We start from the raw sequence: 19819 nt of genomic DNA, 5'->3' as shown, positions 1-19819 counted from the left end.
TTAAGAAGGTTATCAATTGTATTTTATTAGATTTAAATAAAAGTTATTTAAGCACTGTCTTATCAGCAAATAAGGAAAAAAAATATAATGTAATAATGATAAAAAGAAAGGTCACGTACCTTCCATTCTCTGAAGCGAGTCAGGGTATCCAGTCATTGATTGAGCTCTATCTCTCCAGATAAATTACCAACAGAACGTCCACCAGCAGTCTGTCGGGCTTCAAACCAAGCTGCAGGTCTTCTTGTTCTGCAAAATATAATGGCCTGACCGATTGATATGGAACCACAGATATTGGACAATACTGGATATCTGCCTTCGATGGTGTGACACATAACATAGAACTGCTTGACATTTTTTGGCCTCCATTGTTCAGCTGCAACGTTATGTGTTCAGTTATAATCATTTCTGCAAAACAAATCAGGCGAGTAAGTGGCGGAGAACAGCATCATTTGACAACTATTAGACACCTTGCGGTGATTACGCAAACATTGATCATGATGCCTCAAAGTCGAAATCATGACATCAGCTTCATCCAAAACAAAAATTCTCAACTTATCCAAATCGAAGTATCGCCCTCATCTAGCCAATGAAACACTTTTCCAGGCGTTCCGATCACAAAATTCTCTTTTATTGTAGAACCTCTTGTCAAGCTCTCGCCTCTAACAGCTCTTTGGAATTCAATCCCTTCGATAAATTGCGCCATTTTTTGCCACCTTGCCAATCTGCAGGGCAAACTCATATGTAGGTGATGCAAGCCCTGATCTATTCTTACTTAACTAGACAAAAGAGCCGCGATGGTTCAGGGGATAAAGCGTTCGCCTTCCACTGAGGTTAACTGGGCTCGAATTCCGGCGATTGCTTGTTGATACGAATTCCGCATCTGGCTTGCACCGACCACAGTGCTGACGTGAAATATACTCAGTGGTAGATGGATCATAGGTTAGAGTCCCCTTGCCGTCAAGCTAACCATGGCGTGGTCTTCCCCTCCACGTCAGGCAAATGCGGTCTACTTCCTCCAAAAAGTCCTCCACGAAGGCAATTTCTTGATCCAGGAGTTAGTTCCCTTGTCTTCTGGATTTGTTTCAAAATTACAAGGTTATGTAGTTGAACATTAGTTGTAAAACCGAAAATTGGGTCGCCTGTTCAATTACGGTTATAAAATATAAAATAGAGATAGACAAAACGAAAACTGTAGTTTAACCTGTGCGATTATGTTGACTGGGGGATCAGCTAGCAAAGATGCAAGAGTTTTTTCTTGACTCTTGGAAGGAGCATTAATGGCTATTTTTAACAGATTTTGTGGCAGATGGAGCGTAAAATTTCACCGAGTACACAGCAGAGTCACCGTTCTTTTGCAAAATTTCAACTTCATGGGATGAAACTAACAGATGAGTCGCTAGAATCTTTCTCATAATGGATATTTCAGCCGACGACAAACAAATTTCATCATAATCATCATTCGGTAAGATTTGCGTCAACTTTAACATCGTTTTTGTTGGTGTCAGTTGGAGAAGGTGTATCGAAACTCCTAAACGCTCGCTTTTTTGTGCCTGTAGACCTTTCTGGAGCTGTTGATCGAGATAGTGGTGAGCTGCCAGCTTCCTATGGCGTTAGAACAAGCTTAGAAGAAAGTCTAGAATAATCTAAAAGCTGGCTCAAGTCTGTCATTTAGGCTGTCATATCTAAAATCGAAAAAAAAATGCTCTATAAGAAAAATAAAGTTGCAAAAACAAGTTAAATAAAATAGTTATTAAATTCAGAGAAAAACAATATTTACTGTATATATTTAACATAAAAAGCTTCAACCAATCTTTTTCTGTTTTTCCTTTTCTGTAAATCTCTCTTAATTTTCTATTGAAAACAAAACTCTCTTTCTCACACTTTAAAATTCACATGCTGTCTTTTAAACTATTTTTAGTTCAAGTATGCATTAATTGACCTTGACATTTTTCCCTTTGCTAACTCGTGAGAAAACTATATTCCCATAGACCAATTACAATGATTTCCTTTATTCCCTAAAATGAAACATTCAACTAATTTACTTCGGAAGATTTTCCCTAATTTTTATTGAGGAGCACAACGATTTTGTGACTTGAATGCTAGCTCTTTAGGAATGTGTCTCAATAAATGATATTCAGGTATAGCCTGGTGCCTGAAACCTGCTTATTTCCATCTCTCGGCTACGTCTGATTATATATATATAGTAACTCGTATCTTTTAGACTATTTGATATTCATAATCGATAACTGATCAGACAAAAATACTGACTGTAATTAAGTTTTGAATACAAATAAATCTCTGTCATTTCTTTTACCCAAATAATCACAGTGATATAAACAAAATTTAAGAAATATTTCTTTCTTAAGAAAAGTTTCTTTTTTCTTTCACACAATTAGCTTATACTTAAATCGCAGTACACAAGCAAAGGAGAAATCTTTTTCAATTGCAAATCGTAATCAAAGGAGGCAATTTAACTTTTTGAAAAGCAATTCTACTGTAGAGAATGATGGAAAATAAATTTAAAAATAATCAAATACATCAGTGTTCTCTCTGAACATTTTTGGGGGTCTGGAGGTTATATACGTATATAAAAAAAACTGATTTTGGAGGTTATATATACATATATATATGTGTGTGTGGAATACAGATCCGATCTACGAAGCATTCATCCTATCACGTGATGATATCAAGGACACTTACCTCTACATTTACTCTTCTTTTACTTTTACACCATGTAGTTGAAATGACTGGCTCTAGGAGGATGCCAGTGAAAATTGTAGCTTATTTTGTTATAATATATTTTTATTAAGTTTAGCACAGCTTCTTTATTTTTGAGAAACCCTCGCTTCACCCCCTTTATCCTACAAATGGGGGCTCGTCCACGGGAATGTGGATTGCGATTTGAGCAATAACTTTTCATTTTTTCAACGATTATAGCCAACGAGTCAAGGTTGAGCTATTAAAAACTATTTGAGCCGCGGAGGGCCAAAATTAATCCATTCTACAACGTCGATTACGTCGCGTAGGACGATAATCACAAAAAATTACTTGCTAACAAAAAAAATACGATGAGCATTGCGTAACCAAACTTCGAAAATAAAAACTGTGGACCAAAAACTGTGACAACGAATCCATTTTCAAGTGCCGCGCAGGGCTGACTTGAATGAAAAACTACAACTGCTAGAAACGCTGTGAAGTTCCTGGAAACAGCTAGATTTACTGTGGAAATTGCCGGAAACAACTAGAATCGTCATCGAAGTTGCTGGAAAGTACTAGAATCACCATCGAAGTTGCTTGAAACTACTGAAACTACCGCATATCGTCAACTGATACAGAGTTCATGCCTGAATTGTGAGTTGCACCAGTGTTACCGGATACCAAAAATTTTATCTGCAAATAAACCTTTGAAGTAGGTGACTCTTTTTTTTTCTTCTTTTTGTGAACTTCGAAATGTACAAATCAACAAAAACAGATTTAATAACATTAACCCAAGAACTAAATATTCCCACTCCTTCTAACGCTACAGTAACCGAACTAAAAACTATAATTGAAAATTCAGACGAATATAAAAAAGACCCGAACACAGTAAAGGAACTATTATACGAAATTATAAACGCAAGGAAATTAATAGCTGACGAAGAATTAAAAATGCAACAACTTAATTTAGAACTAGAAAAAGTAAAATTAGCTAGAATAGAAAAAGAAATTCAACTTCAATCACTTAGTCAAAATGAGCGGGATATGAGCGTAAACAGCAGTTCTGATTTAACAAATTCGCATCAAGATTTAGAATCACTTATTAAAAGTATACGAACCTTAACAGTAACTGTTCCGAGAAATCCTGAAAATCTTGGCTTATTCTTTAATTCTTTGGAGCGAGCATTCAAAACCAAAAACGTAAAAGATTAACTTAAATCCGAAATTCTCATAGCAATTTTGCAAGAAAAAGCAAACAAAGCGCTTTTATACGTGGAAGAGGAATTAAAAAATTACCAAAAACTTAAATCATTAATCTTAAGAGAAAACCAAATAACCCCTCAACAGTGTCTATTTAATTTTCGCCACCAAAGAAAAAATTTTGATGAATCACACATTCAATTTGCAACATGAATTCGTTCAACTTTTGAGTATAATTTACGTCTGAGAGAAGTAAATGACTTTAAAACATTATGTGACTTAATCATTTCGGATAAAATCTATGAAACACTAGACAGAGACACATCCGCCCATATTGGCGTAAGACAGGCTAATGGTTGGATCAAGCCTCTAATAAAGTAAATAGGAACAATTGCAGCAAAAAGAAAAAAAAACGCATCACTATATATTGCTAACATTTTTACTATTTGTGTAATGCACCATTAAGAAATAAAAGTTAATAACTTCAACAAGGAATGAAAAAAAAATTGAGTGAATTAATACACTTATTATTAAAGTTTATTTGCACAGTAAAAAATTCAACTAGCCCAATCTTATTAATTTATTTTTATATAGCGGAAGATTGCGGCGACCCCCTGTATTTTGAGGGTCAGAAACTCGACTCCTGTTTGTTTTAGAAAAATAACGTTTTTGCGTCTGATTATGAAAATTAAAATATCGTCTACACAAATAATCACGTTTGAAGTTACCCCCTGGGAAAGAGTTTGAACGTGAAAGTCCGATCATTGGGAGAAAAAGTTATTCAAAGTGGTTTGATTTTTCTTTGCGCACTGCACTTCATGCATATAAATTAATAAAAACTTAAACTATTCACATATTTCTGAAATACAATTTTTACTTCAATTAAAATTTAAACTTCTGAAGCTTGAAGACATGAAAATATCTTTTAAATATCGCTGTATCCATCATACAACTTGTAGAAGGTAAGAAACTGATTGTTTCTGTCACAGTATCTGTTATAGCATCTATCTTCTATATTATATAAAACGCTAATACGTACGTATGTATGTATGTATCAATAAAACCGATGATATTTCTTTTCTCGCGCTGGCAACATTTTTCATTTTTAATTGATTGGATTCGGCGCGCATGAGCACGTAGTGAGCAACCAGATAACAATAACCAGAGTGAGCATTATCTGGTTGTTCAATTCAGATTCATGCACTAAAAACATGACAATATTTAATTTAAACTCAATTAGGAATTAATTAATTAATTGAAGCGAGAATGCTTTAAAAGGCCGCTGTTGAATTGATATTTTTCTACTGGGTCTAAAAAACGTTTAAGTGTTTGTATTGAATGAAATTGAATTTTTTTATATTTCGCGTTTATTTATGCATTGAATTTTCACGCTTTAAAATGCAGAATATTAGTGAATCAATATTCGATAATTTATTTTGCTAATATGTTTCTTATTTAGCTAATGTTTTGATTTTTTCACCATGTACAATCTAAATAGCTAATATACTTTTTTAAAAGCCAATAAGAACATTGGTAGAATTCTTCTACATAAGTACAATACTATGTCTTTGATGATAAAATACTATGTCCTTGATGATAATATATTATGTCTTTGCTAGAACATTGTGTTCATTGGCGAGCGAGCGCAACGAGCCATGGTTCACGGCGTGAACCACATAGGATTGCGTAGCAATTCTCGGGGGTTGGCGAGCGTTAGCGAGCAGGGGGCGAAGCCTCCTAGTATTATTGAAACAGGTATTACTGGCAGCTGTAGCATTAGACGTCTGGTGCATTATTGTAACATAAATGTTTTTATTTATAGCTTTTAATCAATAGTAAGCAATAAATTCAATTTAAACACAATAGAAAATATGTTTATAGCATAGGTTTAGAATATGGTAAAAAATTGAAAAAAAAATGCCAATAAATGTTTGCTTTTAAATAAAAAACTTTTTTTTAATAAAATTCTTGGAATTTTTTAGAAAAGGTCAACTTCTATTGCTGCCTTGTTAACGACTGTTTACAATGGACGAACATTTTGAAGACACGAATAAAGGTTTACTACCATGAGGACTAACATTTGAAGACAAAATTCAAATTCGTCATTTCAAGGACAAAAAGTTTTATAGTTTACTCTTGTTATATAAGATCATTTTGCGGATGGGATAACATAAATTTTATTCAAATTAATATACGTTAATAATTTCCTATTCCGGGCTATTTTTTGGAAGTAAGAATAAAGTGTTTTCTAAATGAAAGCACAGTTAAAAAATTTTCAATCCAAAACTTTTTTGAGAAATGGGAAAGCGAATATCTTACATCGGTTAACGATGTCGTGAGCTGGGCTTAAGTTTGGAGGCCAAATTTAAATTTCTGTTTTTATTTCTTTCGTTCAGCTAAAATTAATTTTGAATATTATTATTATATCTTTTAATATATTAATTATTATAGTATTTAAATATTATTATATCTTTTTTGTGGAGAGATAACGATTTATTTATTGTGATATCGATTTTCTAAATTCGATGTTAAATTTAAACTTTTGATTATTTTGTCAAAAAACAGCGAAATCTTGTGTTGGCCAATTTTTTTGGTAATCAAATGAAAGTTACCGATTTCCTGTAATTTTTATTAAAATTTAAAACATTTTAAAAATTGCCAGAAAATTTTTCTGTTTGTAAGTGTCACTGGTAGAATTGTCATAAAAGGTTATGAAAGCAACGCCATTTTATAAATGATTTTTTTTTTCGAATAATTATTTGGATAAAAAAAAGCTTCTTTTAAATTAATGACAATGAAAAAGATTGTGTTTAAGAAAATATGTACCTTGTGTTTTGAAATCTACAATTTTGAGAAGAAGAAAAAAGTCAGCCAAAAGAACAGGTTGCACCGTTAAGAGTTATTTTCATTTTTTTCAACAAAAAAAAGAAACTATAAATAGTGCTGTTGCAACTAGAAAAAAAAACTAGAATTGTTTTTGAATCATTATTGAGAAGTGAAACTTGAATTTCGAAACAGGTAATCATAAAATTAAGCATGGAACATGAGAATGAAATTCGTACCTAAATTATGGTTTATCACATTATGCACCTAAATCAACGTCATCGCTCTTCCATATCAGGAAAAAAAGGCTACAACTTGTTCTGTAAAAATTGCAAAGAAAATTATAAGAGAACAAATGTGGTAATCGGCATTTCAAATCACAAAATTTAATAATAATTTATTGAAAAATTAACGACACTTACATTTTAAAAAACGAACTTGTGCACTGTGCGAAACATCACGGAAACAGGCAGAAACGAGACAGCAACTTATAGTTTGTCTATTTAAAGAACTCCCCTTAGGACAAAGACTAAAGCCGTCTACTGCTATGGAGTCGCATTCATTTCAGGTGGCCGGGGTGCAATTGGCCCTTTTTACCCCTTCATCATGAGGTGAGGATAGTTGAGGTGGTATGCGTTCTGGTCCTTGTAAAATAAAAGTAAGTATTATTAAGTGGACACATTACCCGAGTATTTATCATCAGAGATGATGCAGATTGAACAGTTCGGAAAAAAAGATATCACCCTGAATAACTTTCGTTCTAATGATCGGATTTTCACAAACTAAGTGTCAAACTTAATGGTTCCGGGGGATACTTCAAATATGCTAATTAATTAGAGCTAACTATTTATCAAGTAACGAAATCAGACACAAACGTACTTTCTCTGAATAAACATATATATTTTTTACATATTTGGAATCCTGACCCTTGAAATCGGGGGGGGGGGGTCGACAAAATTACGAAAAAATTGGGTTGCAATAAAGATTTATATGAATGGCGAAAGAATGCCAAATTACCTTGCCATAAGGTGAAACAATTAAAAACATCATCAGAGAAATTAAATGCATGACAAGACTGCGAAACGTGTTTCTCCGTTGCAACGCACCAAGAGGAAATTTTTTGAGGCTGCTTTCTAGGCAAAGAAAACAGATTGTCCTTTTATTTTTTTACTCTCCTTTAAAAATAAAATTTGAATCAATTAATACATTTACGATTTTCCAATATTTTAGAATCTGAACGTTGAACTTCCTATATGACATTTTTTTAAAGCTGTTTTAACGTCATTTGTGTGAAATTTTTTTACTAAAACCAAATTTACATAAGTTATTATAAATTTATGAAGAGTTGTAGGGCTAATTGCTTTTACACCTCAGTTCGAGTCTCTTAGGTAAAGGAAAGAAAAAAATAAGATCCAGCAAAAAATTTGGAGAACCCGAAAAAGATTTCGATTTTGATGCAGAATCACAAGTTTTTGTAAAATTCACGATATTTCTTTTCGATAAAATTGAAAAACGTAGTAAATGTTACAACATTTCAGTAACAACATTCCTTAGTAAATGTCCTACAATATGCAAAACCACAACATAGAATATTTAATTTCAAAAACTTGAAAATTTGTGGTCACGAAATGTTGGGTTTCGAAATTTTAGATGTAACATTTGTGAAATAACAAGTAATTTTTAAATTTAGAATTCTTAAAGAAATTAGCTAAGTACTTATATGAGTCCACTCTTGAAACTATTAATCATACATAAACTATCCTACTACCCTACACGGGGGCCCTAGAATTTGCACTTCATAAGATTTGCGAATGATACTAAGTAAACTTGGTTTGCAGTAAAAATAATGGATGTTATTTACGCACTCATTTCATTAGTTTATTAAAAAGAATAATTTATAAAATTAAAAGAAAGGAAAATGAAGGTTTAAAATACCCCTAATTAAACGAGAGAACAATTGTTTTTACAATACTTTTTTAACTTTGACATTCCTCTCATGAGATAATTTCTTTTCTCCTTTTTTTATTATTAGTTAAAGCCAGCTTACGCATTCTTGTATTAATTTTTGCATTTTATATTTGAAAATTCAAAGTCGAATGGCGTGCACCCCTAGTCCAAAGAATAAAAGTAAAATAGTTGTAAGGTCGATTACATTATATCGACATTATTTCGAAAAAAATTAACTACTCTGGTTCAATGAAACAGTTATCAATGAATCATTAATATTCTTGTTTCCTTATTACGAAATACTAGATCACAATTTGTATTCATAATTTCTTCAAAACATGTGTTAAAACTATTATGATAGGTTATTTAAGTAGAAAAAAGAACAATTTTTGAGATGCTGATTCTAAAAATAGAACGATTTTTGAATCGATGACAATGACAAATAAGACATATCGAACTTTTTCCTGATATGCAATATTTTTTTGAATTGTGTTAAAGTTGAAAAATAATATTTACAATTTTTTAAGCAAATTTCTTCAACATTATACTTTTTAAAAGAGCAACTTTCTTAAAGTTAAATGAGAGGAATAACTTTGAACGTCAAAATAAAATTGTATGTCCGTAATTTTTTGCTCATTTAAAAAACGAAACAAAATGTTATGTTTTTTGCTGGGCACCCATAGGCATTTGCTTTTCATTACTCAAATATATAAGAAACCATAAAAAAGACGATCTTCATTTTTTATCTTCATTTTTCGAAAACAAAAGTATGCTTAGTAAATAGTCTGAATCGAATAAATTTGATTTGCAGAATATTTTTAATTTCTTGTTAAGATTTAATTTTCAGCTAGCTAACAATTATTCTAAGTCTTCTTTTAATAAAAATTTGACAATAATTTAAAAAGGATTTTTACTTTGAAGGAAAACCAAATTTAAAGTACTAATATAATTGACTAGTATATTAATGAAGAATATTTGAAGAATAAGATTTTGAGAAATGTAAAAACTTAATTAAATAGTTGGTAAAATAATTCTGTGAATCACGAGCAGATGGGTAGTTAACAAATTATAATTTTAAGATGCTTAAAAACGATGATTACGTATTCGTATCAATAATTGTAAAATATATAATGTAGAAATTGATAAACATATTATTCCAAATCTATGTATACGTTGTTATTGAAGGAACAAGCTAAAAAATAAAATTAAAAAGAACTGATGCATAATCGCATTCTATCAGGAACATGCTTTTATAAAAATACTTTTCGTTGAATAAAATATTTTGACTCAATAAAATGTTTTATTCAAAGCTCTTTATTAAATTACGAATAGATTTTTAGACGACAAAAAAAGAAATATTGTATTTTATAATTTAAAAAAAAATGATTAGCAATCTGTTATTAGCAAAAATATATATGTATGAAATTTTACTCTACGCTCATTTAAGTCTACTTCATCGTAAGTTAACCACATTTAAATATTAATCGCTCGATTTAAATATTTTTTCTTTTCTTGCCAAATTATATTTTTTAAAATGATTAATTTTAATTTTTCTCTGCTTCTATCAAATAATAACTGTGGAAACTTTGAATTTTGCAACAAAAAATTCCTAGATTAATATTTTATCGTATAAGAAATTTATACCTCACAATTCAAATTTTTTTCATCCACAATTAAATTAAATAAAAAATAATAAATTATTTAAAAATATTTTTTGCATGAAATTATCTTTGGGTAAATGGGTTTTATAAGTAGGTGCAATTTTTTTTCGAATTGCTTAATGAGTTTTAAAAATATGACTAAAAACGCAAAAAGTGAAATTATTAAGGTGTTCAAACTTTGCTCTCCTGACCTAACTACGGGGACCATTTTTCCCGGATTGCGACTAACCCCTATATTTTGAAGGTTAAGAATCCAAATATATTTAAAAAAAAAAACATGTTTATTCAGAGAAAATACGTTTTTGTGTCCGATTTCGTAACTTAATAGTTAGCACTAAATAATTTCCATATTTGAGATCACCCCCATGAATCATTATGGTTGACGCTAAGTTTGTAGAAATCCGATCATTAGAACGAAAGTTATTCAACGTGATATATTTTTTTTTGCAGACTGTACATACATAAGTATAAATACATAAATAATAATAAATATGAATACAAAATACAAGTATAAATATGTAATTATATAGATTTTGATTATCTTTATATATAGATTTTGATTATATATCTATATAATTATACTTCTATACTTCCATATATCTATATAATTATACTTCTATACTTCCATATATCTATATAATTATACTTCTATAGTTCCATATATCTATATAATTATACTTCCTGTACCAAGTTTGTCAGTATAACAAAGCAACAAAAAACATGTCTCTACTATACATCACATCACATAACGCTTATTCATCATTCCAATAGATATCACCCAGTTATACCCCAGTTAATAGTGCAATAACCAAAAAATGGCAGGAAACCAAAAAATAGTAGAGTAATGGAAGCCAGAAAATAGTAGACATAGTTCATCACACGAGGGTGCTTTTTTTCTCCCCTGATTCCCCTTCTCTCTTCAAACCTGTCTTAAATATTGATCCAACACTCCTAACTGAAATAGTTAAACCTCGTCACCACCTTTGCTCCAGACAAATGGCGAGGGAAGTTTTTTCCATAGACAGGCTGTATAAGAGATAGGTTAAATTTTTAATATGTTTTGGAAAAGGTGGTCTGTTGATCAATTAATTCTTCATTTTTAGACTGATCGTTAAAAATAAATCATTTAACGTAAGTATTGCTTTTCAGTTTATCTTTTCCTCACGCTGCATGCATGTGATTAGTTATTAAAGATGGGTATGTAAAAACAAGCTGACATACATTGTGGATTTTCTTTCGCTGTTATATATCGCTCTAGTTATCACACTTGGCGACGCTTCATCACAATATCTTTTTCTTCTTCTGGGTTGGAAACTTTAAGGTTTCTCAGTGTTTATTGGTATTTTAATTTTTAAATATTCAAGCGCTGTTTGAATAAAAAACATATTAAAAATAAAACTAGTATAGCATTTTAATTAAGAGTATGAATTGATAAATCGCGATAAATTGATAATAAAAAAATTAGAAATCGGTTTAGTTACAATTGGAAGAGCAATAAACTACAGCCATTTCAGAATTTTTCTTGTTGCTATGGTATCAATATTTATGTTATGCCCCTTTTATATTTTCCCAGCACAAAAGACATAAAACTATGCCAAAGAACAGCAAATTTTTGATGCACTGATATTAAGCTATTTAAAGATAAAAATATTATTTATTTTTGGTTTGTTTGACAAATTTTCTCTTAAGAATAATTTTTTGAAGAAACTAACATTTTCTCAAACAATTAACGATTTATTCGGTAAGAAATAACATGAATCACTTATGAAGTATAGATATCATAATTTTTAATATCTAATTACTTCACAAAATAAATATTTTGTTTGACATTGTATTTGTGTATGAAAGATAATTTAAACGGTTTAGAATAGTTTTGAAAGCAAAGGAAAAGAACATGCACTCGAAATGAAATTGTGCAATTTCGATAAATTAATCACTCCATGTTAAATCGACGAGAAAAAGTTTTTTTTCCGTTTCGTTAGGGTAAATCTCGACCCATCAGAGAATGTCGTAACTCTCGAACGAAGTTAAATGGAAGTAAATTCTACACAAAACTAAAAACTTTTGAATTATCAATACTGCACAATTTTAAAAGAATTACATTTAATTATTATTATTTTTAATATCACCATCATGAAGCCGCATGGAGCAGCTGCAAACTTTCCCTAACCTTTCATGGCTCTGCATACTAAAAGTTACCATTTCTAGTTCCATGGTATACTATTTAAATTAGGAAAGAAATTCATTTCTAAATAGAATAAGTCCCCAAAGAAACTATAATTTCAAATAAAAGTTTCTTTTTGTTTTAATCGAATAAATATCTTATTTAATAAAGATGAGGGGGACTATCTGATCAATTTTTTTTCAATGTGATTTTTATTAGTTATTATTATTATTTGTTTCCTTTTTTTGCATCGCACATTATTTTTTTATATTATAAAACCGAAACTTAGGAAGGCGATGACAATGAAATAGAAGAATCACCTTGCTCGCAACTGTCGGAGAAAGAGTGAAGCGCTATTGTTAATTGGCGAAATTTGATTGTCGTTAAGAGTGCTAAAGAATGTATGATTTATATATCCGTAGTTGAACAGCCGACCTAATTTTGGGTTTATGATTACTAATGTTCAACTCAGTAGCCTTGTAAAATTGAACCAATCCAGAAGACAAGAAAACCCCTCCATGAGTACCCTCAGAGGTATTAATTTGCTATGGGAACATGGAGGAGAGATTTAACGGGCATCAGTCACTATTATATCGGTCGGCGGGGATCAAACCTCCTGAATAAAGGCCTTACCAACCAGACTATCTTGGCCCTAAAATAATGTCTGATTTAGAAAAGTCCGTAGCTGCTGACACCATAATGCATGGCGTTTTCATCAATGTACAACGGTCTCACCTGCGTTAATGTTGTCGACCGCAAATTAGAGCAGTTCTTGTGAGGATGTCTAATTTCATTTTGTTGAATAAAAATTTTTTCATTCCATCTTTCATTTCGTGTTACAGCATGTTTCGTGCTCTTAGTGATTCACGACCATGGATAGGATGATTTGGGCTCATACAATTGGGATCTATCACCCTCACTGGCCCACGATGCACTAAAAGATTCTATGTAAAATACTAATCATCAGGTGATAAACAATTTTATTGTGCGACTGAAACCAGTTTGCACTTGCTCGTGTATCAATGGGTTAAATGAGACGATATCAATTTGACGAAATTAGAAGATATATTAGATAAATATAGAAATTTATATCAGGTATTATATTACAATAAACAGTTATTATACGCACTGTAGTTTTTTAATAATGAGTTTATAGGCAATACTTTTGTTTTTAAACATTCAGGATATATACATCCTAATTGTATTTATTTTTAACGTATTGTATTGATATATGAACGTAAACAAGTGCAAACCGGTTACATTGGTGTAAAAACAAGAGAGCCTGATAATTATAATTTTACATTATAGTACATACATAGAACCTAATAATTTGACTGCGTTCATAATATAAACAGTCTATTCGCACAGACTCCGTGGAAATCCATACGGATTTTTTGATCGCTTTTTGGTCATTTCAATGAGGTTTATGAAATACCATTTTGAATGTTATGATACGCGAATTTTCAATTTGATTAATCTATTTTTTATACGCTACAGTTACATTTCAAAACCACATCATAATTCCGTACTTATTTTCGGCCATTTCCAAAAATAGGTTTAAGGTCAAAATATCGCATTCAAGTAATCACTTTTTTTAAAATTCACAACGTACTTATTCCATCGTTTTCTACATTTTTCAATTTCCTTTTACAGACGTTTCCAATTTCCTAAGCAGCGATTTGGCCATTTCTTCAAAATTTAGTTTCAATTCCGATGTTCCGATAGGATATTATTACGAGAAGCAAATTTAGAATTTGAGTAATCACATTTTGGAGAGTGAAAATCAACTTTCGAACTTGGAACTACATTGTTTCAATATATTTTTTTCTAAACATGTTCTTTGAAACTCCACTATTTTCAACATATTGCAGTACTACTTAGAATTTCGAATTATAAAGTAATCACATATTAACAGTCATAATTAGAGATTATTCAATCATGAATCACTTTCTAATGAATTCCTCATAGTTTTTCACGTTCCCATATTTTTAATTTGAGATTACGTAGGACACCTGAATTTCGAATTATAGAATGAGCACATTTTGACGCCTTACGACATTCACTAATAAATCAACGCTGCTAACTGATAATTTTTTAGCTCATTTTCTACGTTTTCTTTTTTAAATGTAAGATTCTGAAATATGATATTATTACGTCACGTGATTAAGAAATTGAATTATCACTTTTTGATATTTCTCTCGACCCTTTTAATACAAATTCATATCTGTTTCCGAGCATTATTAATTTATTCATTGCTTTTCATGAATCACTGCGGCATGATTTTTCGAAATCTGATATTTTGATACAAATTTGATAATTAGATACAGCGCAACTTACTAGTTTGACAACAATAAGTTTTTAAATTAATCTTTGTACAAAGTTGCCATTTTTCTGAAAATTGTCAATTTTTAGCTATTTATTGTAAAAATAGTAGTCTTACCTCGAACTTAGTAGCAAACAATCGAATTTTAGTTGCTATTGGTGGCTTTCTCTTCTCTCGTAAAAATAAAGGCCGCAACCTAAAATTGCAAAGAAAACAATGAGAAATCAAACATTATAATAAGTATTTCAAAGCACACAAGTTCGAAAATTCAGAACAGGGGGAAAGAGAAGGAACTCAGAAGAGATGGATAAATTTTCTTTATATTTAGATTCGAGCTTTTTTTTTAATTTTTGTCTGATATACAAAACATTTGGTGGGGGTTAACGATTTTCTATTAAACTCTTGAAGTTTGCAGGGAAAATTCTAATTCATAGATTTTGTTACACATATGCTAAAATAATTTCCATATTTTTTAGCAGATGGAATAAATATTAAAAAACCAAGGGTTATTATTTAGAGGAAAAATTCAATCGTGTTTTCTAGGTAAAAAATAAGCTAAACTCTTTTTGGTCATTTTTTTTTGGTGGAAAGGTTAACGATTTTTTGTTTTGTTTCGGGAGAAAAAAAATTCAGACTTTTTTTTTTTTACTTAATTTGGTTGTAACTTAGTTTTCGGGGGTGCTCCAAAGCATAATAAAAATTTTTATACTTTAAGATTTGGAGGTCAAATTCGACCTTGCTTATAGGTTAAAAAGTAGCTAAATTTTGATTTAACCATAACTTAATTTAGTGGGTGGGCTAACGATTTCCAAATATGGGATAACGATGGCTGAATTAAAACTTCTGGAAGCTTGATAAAATTTTAGTAAGTTTGTTTCTTTGCAAAATTAACGACTTCCTTAATCAGGAGCACAATACAGTTTTAGCATTTGGAATTTTTAAAAAAAAATGCTTAGATTCATCAAGTGTTTATAAAATCTGCTTTTGTCAGAATTTTTTTTCTGCAGGATATCTACCGTGGGCTTATGCTGTCTTAACATTGACCAAAATGTAAAGGCAATATTAAAATTTTCATTTTTTTAACAAATAGTTGGGTACTTGCACTTCAGGAAAAAGATCGTAGATACCCACTCATGTGATCTATGACGCCAGTGCCAGCTGATCATTTATAAGGAAAATAGAGTGTTAAAATCGAGCTAATTTTCTCCACATAAGTTAGAATGATAGTTCATTAAATACCGTGCACATCGAATTCGTTGAAATGTAATTCTTTCTCCTCTTTCACTTAATTTAGAATATTTATTTGTGTATTTTATGGTAACCAGGATATAATTTTGTTTTGTGTATCTGACAATGCATAATTAGTTTGTTCTATATGTTCCTCTGCTGAGTAAGAAATATATACGGAGAATTAAAATCTTTGCGTGAGAATATAGAATGTGTCACTTCAGATGCTTGAAGAGCTTGGCTTACTCGAAATAGAATGGAAAGAGAACAGTTGCAAACAAATACCAAGTTTGGTCAACAACCAAATTAGAATACCCATATTACGTCACTTGCAGGTATCCCTTTTAGATAAAATTACTTCAGTCATAACTTCTCGTTTAAATAGCTAACGGAAAGTTTTGGTGATCGAGCGCGAGCTCACGATTTGGTACAATAGGCTAATGTTTTCGAACAAAACTTCTGAGTTTTTTTGTGTGGCTAAAAACCAGTTTTTGTCGTTCGTCGTATTATTATTATTTTTCATGAAGTATTGACTAAGCAATTACTTTTTATAAGGGTAAAAACAAGATTCTCAATAAACTAATATTTCAAAACAAAATATGTAAATTTAGTTTAAAAGTTAGCTCTAATCAGCGAAAGGATGTAAAAAAAAAATCAAAAAGTTTAAAAGATGTAAAAAGTTTAGTGAGCAAACTTGGGATTCCGGAAGTTAGTCCATATTAGCTAGGACTACGAGGTGAAATTTTGAATTTGATTTCAGAGTGGGAGATTTTTTAAGAATTAACTGAAAAAGCAGTTTTGACCTTAATTTTTATTCAGGTTGAAGGTTTTTTTCCTAACAATTTTATACAACAGGCCAACGCTTTGGGGTAAAACTAAAACTTGCGGCTTCTATGTCAAAAATCAGTTTACACTTGCTTTGGCTATAGTAAACTGACTGGAAAAAAAATCTCAAAACCAAGAAGGAGAAAAACTAAATTTAGTGGGCTTGTTTGTACAACTAAAAGATTATGTCCATTCAGATTTCACGCTTAGCGCATAAGTTTGGTACTACTAGCGCCACTGTAAACATGCAAATCAGGGTTGCTTTAAATACATGTTCAACAGTTCGTAAACATTATTTTTCGTAAGCTTTTGACATCGTGAGTTGACTCGTGACTTGACATGCTTTTGACATCGTGATAGGAATAATGCCTTTAAGAAGACCTTATCTTAACCCAGCCCCGTGATCTTAATACAGCCCTCACGATCAGAACTCAAAAAGGAAGGTGATCTTAATACAGCTCTCTCGGCTTCTCACAAAACAGCAATGAATCAACTAGTGGGATTTGTTCATCGAATTATTTAGCTGATATAATTCTGGTAGTAGACGCACTATAATGAACTTTCATTTTTAATTTTGGAACTGCTTTTTTTTGTGGTTCTTTTTATTTTGTTTTTCTGCTGAACACTTCATAAATAGTTTATGCCAAATTTAAAACACATTATGTATAAATTGTAAATAAATGTAAATTGTATTTATTAAATGCCTTCATTCATAAAGCTATTCATTTCACTTCAATCCAAAGTCTAATTTTCAACGACGAGAAATCTGATTGACGTTTTTTTAAAGTTGTTTCGCAGACGTCTTTTAAGATTCACCTCGTGTTTTACCCATATTACGTCTACCATAGTTATTTATAAAACGTCTGTTCTTAGACCATTGTGGACTATCCATAATTAAGTTAGGTAGAAAACGTCTAGTAGATGCCGAATGGATAACGTGGATGAACTCTAGACGTCTACAGGATGAATTTTACTGAATGGAAATAAAATATTTGCAAATAAAATTCAGATTTTTTGGACAAAAATTAGCTATTATTTAATTAGGGTGTTAACATTTTGTTGGCTGAAATAGGTAAACGATTTGCTTTCTTGGGTTAACGTATGAAAACGAATTTCAATCTCGGTTAAAAATTAATTCTCCAAATCATGTTTTGATAAAATTTGGCAATTGGGCTAAAGATAATAGCAAGTGAGCTAAGCTAATTCCTTAGTTAGACAACCATTTCGGTTTTAACAATTGTAATTGTATTTATATGTTTTTGGTTGTCAGATGTATGGCTAATGATTTCAAACAATGGGCAAATTTTTGAACACGAAGTTCACTCTCTTGGTTTTTAGGTCAACAGCTAGCTAAAACTTGTTTTTGCCACAAAATTGTATAGTAATTAGACAAATGAAATTTTTTGATGGGTTAATGCAGAGGTGGGCACCACAAATTATGCGGGGAATGCATTCTGAGTGACTCGCGATTCTGTTAACAATATTGCGATGGACAGCGCTATACAACGTTAAAAAATAAAAATTATTCTAAAATTTTATACATATTTATTCTTTGTTATTTCAGTTTTATTTTTAATCTGTAATAAACATTGTTTAAAAACCGTTTATTGCTTTCTGCTGAGCATCTTAAAAACCATCAACCAATTTCAACTTTATAACTAGCCATCGAGGAAAACTTTAAACTAAGTGTCTTTCGATTTTAATTTTCAACGTTACAATTCGTGTTTGTAAAACTATTGCGAGAATTTAAAGAAAAATTTGCTTTGAAATGTGAAACATACTTTCTTGCTTGTAAATGATTTATATACTTATTTTATTATATTTTTATTTCCATCATTGTTCAACTAACAATTTAGTAATAATAAATTTGTCTTTTTCAAATATAGAAAAAAATATTTTTTCAAATTCTTACTGCATATTATAATTTTTTAAACAATGGTAATGAACTCGATTCATTTTTTTATTGCGAAATTCATTTTATTTCAACTGATTTTGGTGGTTAAAATGCAAAGGCGAATTCTAAAACTTTTACATATAATGCCTAGATTAGCGCAATCAGTTTCCTGCAATGGGCTTCGATGCAGAAATTTTAACATGTGGTTTAAAACCCGATAAATGTTTCTCACTGTCATAATTTTTTTTGACAGGTTGGCCGAAAAAAAACCTTTAGAGGCTAACGTTTTATTTTAATAAACTTCTGTTTCACGATAAATGGGGCTATCAGAGGAATGAGCTATCAAGCAATGGGTTATCAATTTTAAGGGATTATCATTTCGAGTGGGCTAATATTCGGTCAAACTTTTGTTCCAAAGATATCTTTGTATTGAATTTCCGAACGAAACTTTTTGAAGGACTAAAGTTTTTTTTTCCAATGCCCGCCTGGGAAATGACCTACGTCATACAGGCAACTGAAGGGCAGACTTGTTTGGCCACTCTTTCAGGGGCACCCTATTAGGTGGCCAATGTTGCTCCCACAGTCAGGGACAGATAGTACGGAAAGGGAAAGAACATGCATGCCTTGCCCGGAATTCGAACCCAGAACCTTTCTGATGCACGAAGGACTAAAGTAGAGTAACGAAATTTCTACAAGCAGCTAACATTTTGAGTCAAAATTCAATATTGTGTTTCCTAAATTCTAACGCTTACTTTACCTTATTACTTATGCTGTTATCAACAAATATTTTATGTAATATTTTAATTTTTAATCTCCGTATACCCCTTGGGGGGGTCGGGGTTCTCCTTATCTTCCTATCTACCTTAGTCAACACTTGTTACTGCTTGTTTTAACGGTAGGTTTATAGATCGTTAAATTTGTAAAACCAATTTCAGTCATAACTACATTTTTGTTAGTGAGCTAACGAACAGGGTTGACGGATTTAAACCAGATAATACAAAGCTGGTAAATTTTTTGTTCCAACAACTAAAATAAGATCGGCTAAAACAAATTAAATG

General features: G+C 31.0%; 1 long non-coding RNA gene across 6 annotated transcripts in view; it reads right to left on the bottom strand.

Annotated features, from left to right (window-relative positions):
* Positions 1-19819, bottom strand: part of LOC107442806 (uncharacterized) — a 194239-nt gene that overhangs the window by 144243 nt on the left and 30177 nt on the right. For all 6 annotated transcript variants that reach the window (XR_015433401.1, XR_015433400.1, XR_015433396.1 and 3 more), the window contains 4 exons: positions 14933-15011; positions 7143-7364; positions 6960-7040; positions 120-1682 (listed from right to left, as the gene is read on the bottom strand). This is a non-coding gene — a long non-coding RNA (uncharacterized LOC107442806). The remainder of the gene's footprint in view (positions 1-119; positions 1683-6959; positions 7041-7142; positions 7365-14932; positions 15012-19819) is intronic.

The sequence above is a fragment of the Parasteatoda tepidariorum genome, chromosome 4 (assembly GCF_982258835.1).
Source record: "Parasteatoda tepidariorum strain Cologne lab strain chromosome 4, Ptep-v5.0, whole genome shotgun sequence".
Lineage (NCBI taxonomy): Eukaryota > Metazoa > Arthropoda > Arachnida > Araneae > Theridiidae > Parasteatoda > Parasteatoda tepidariorum.
This window is presented reverse-complemented; position numbering and strand designations above follow the sequence as displayed.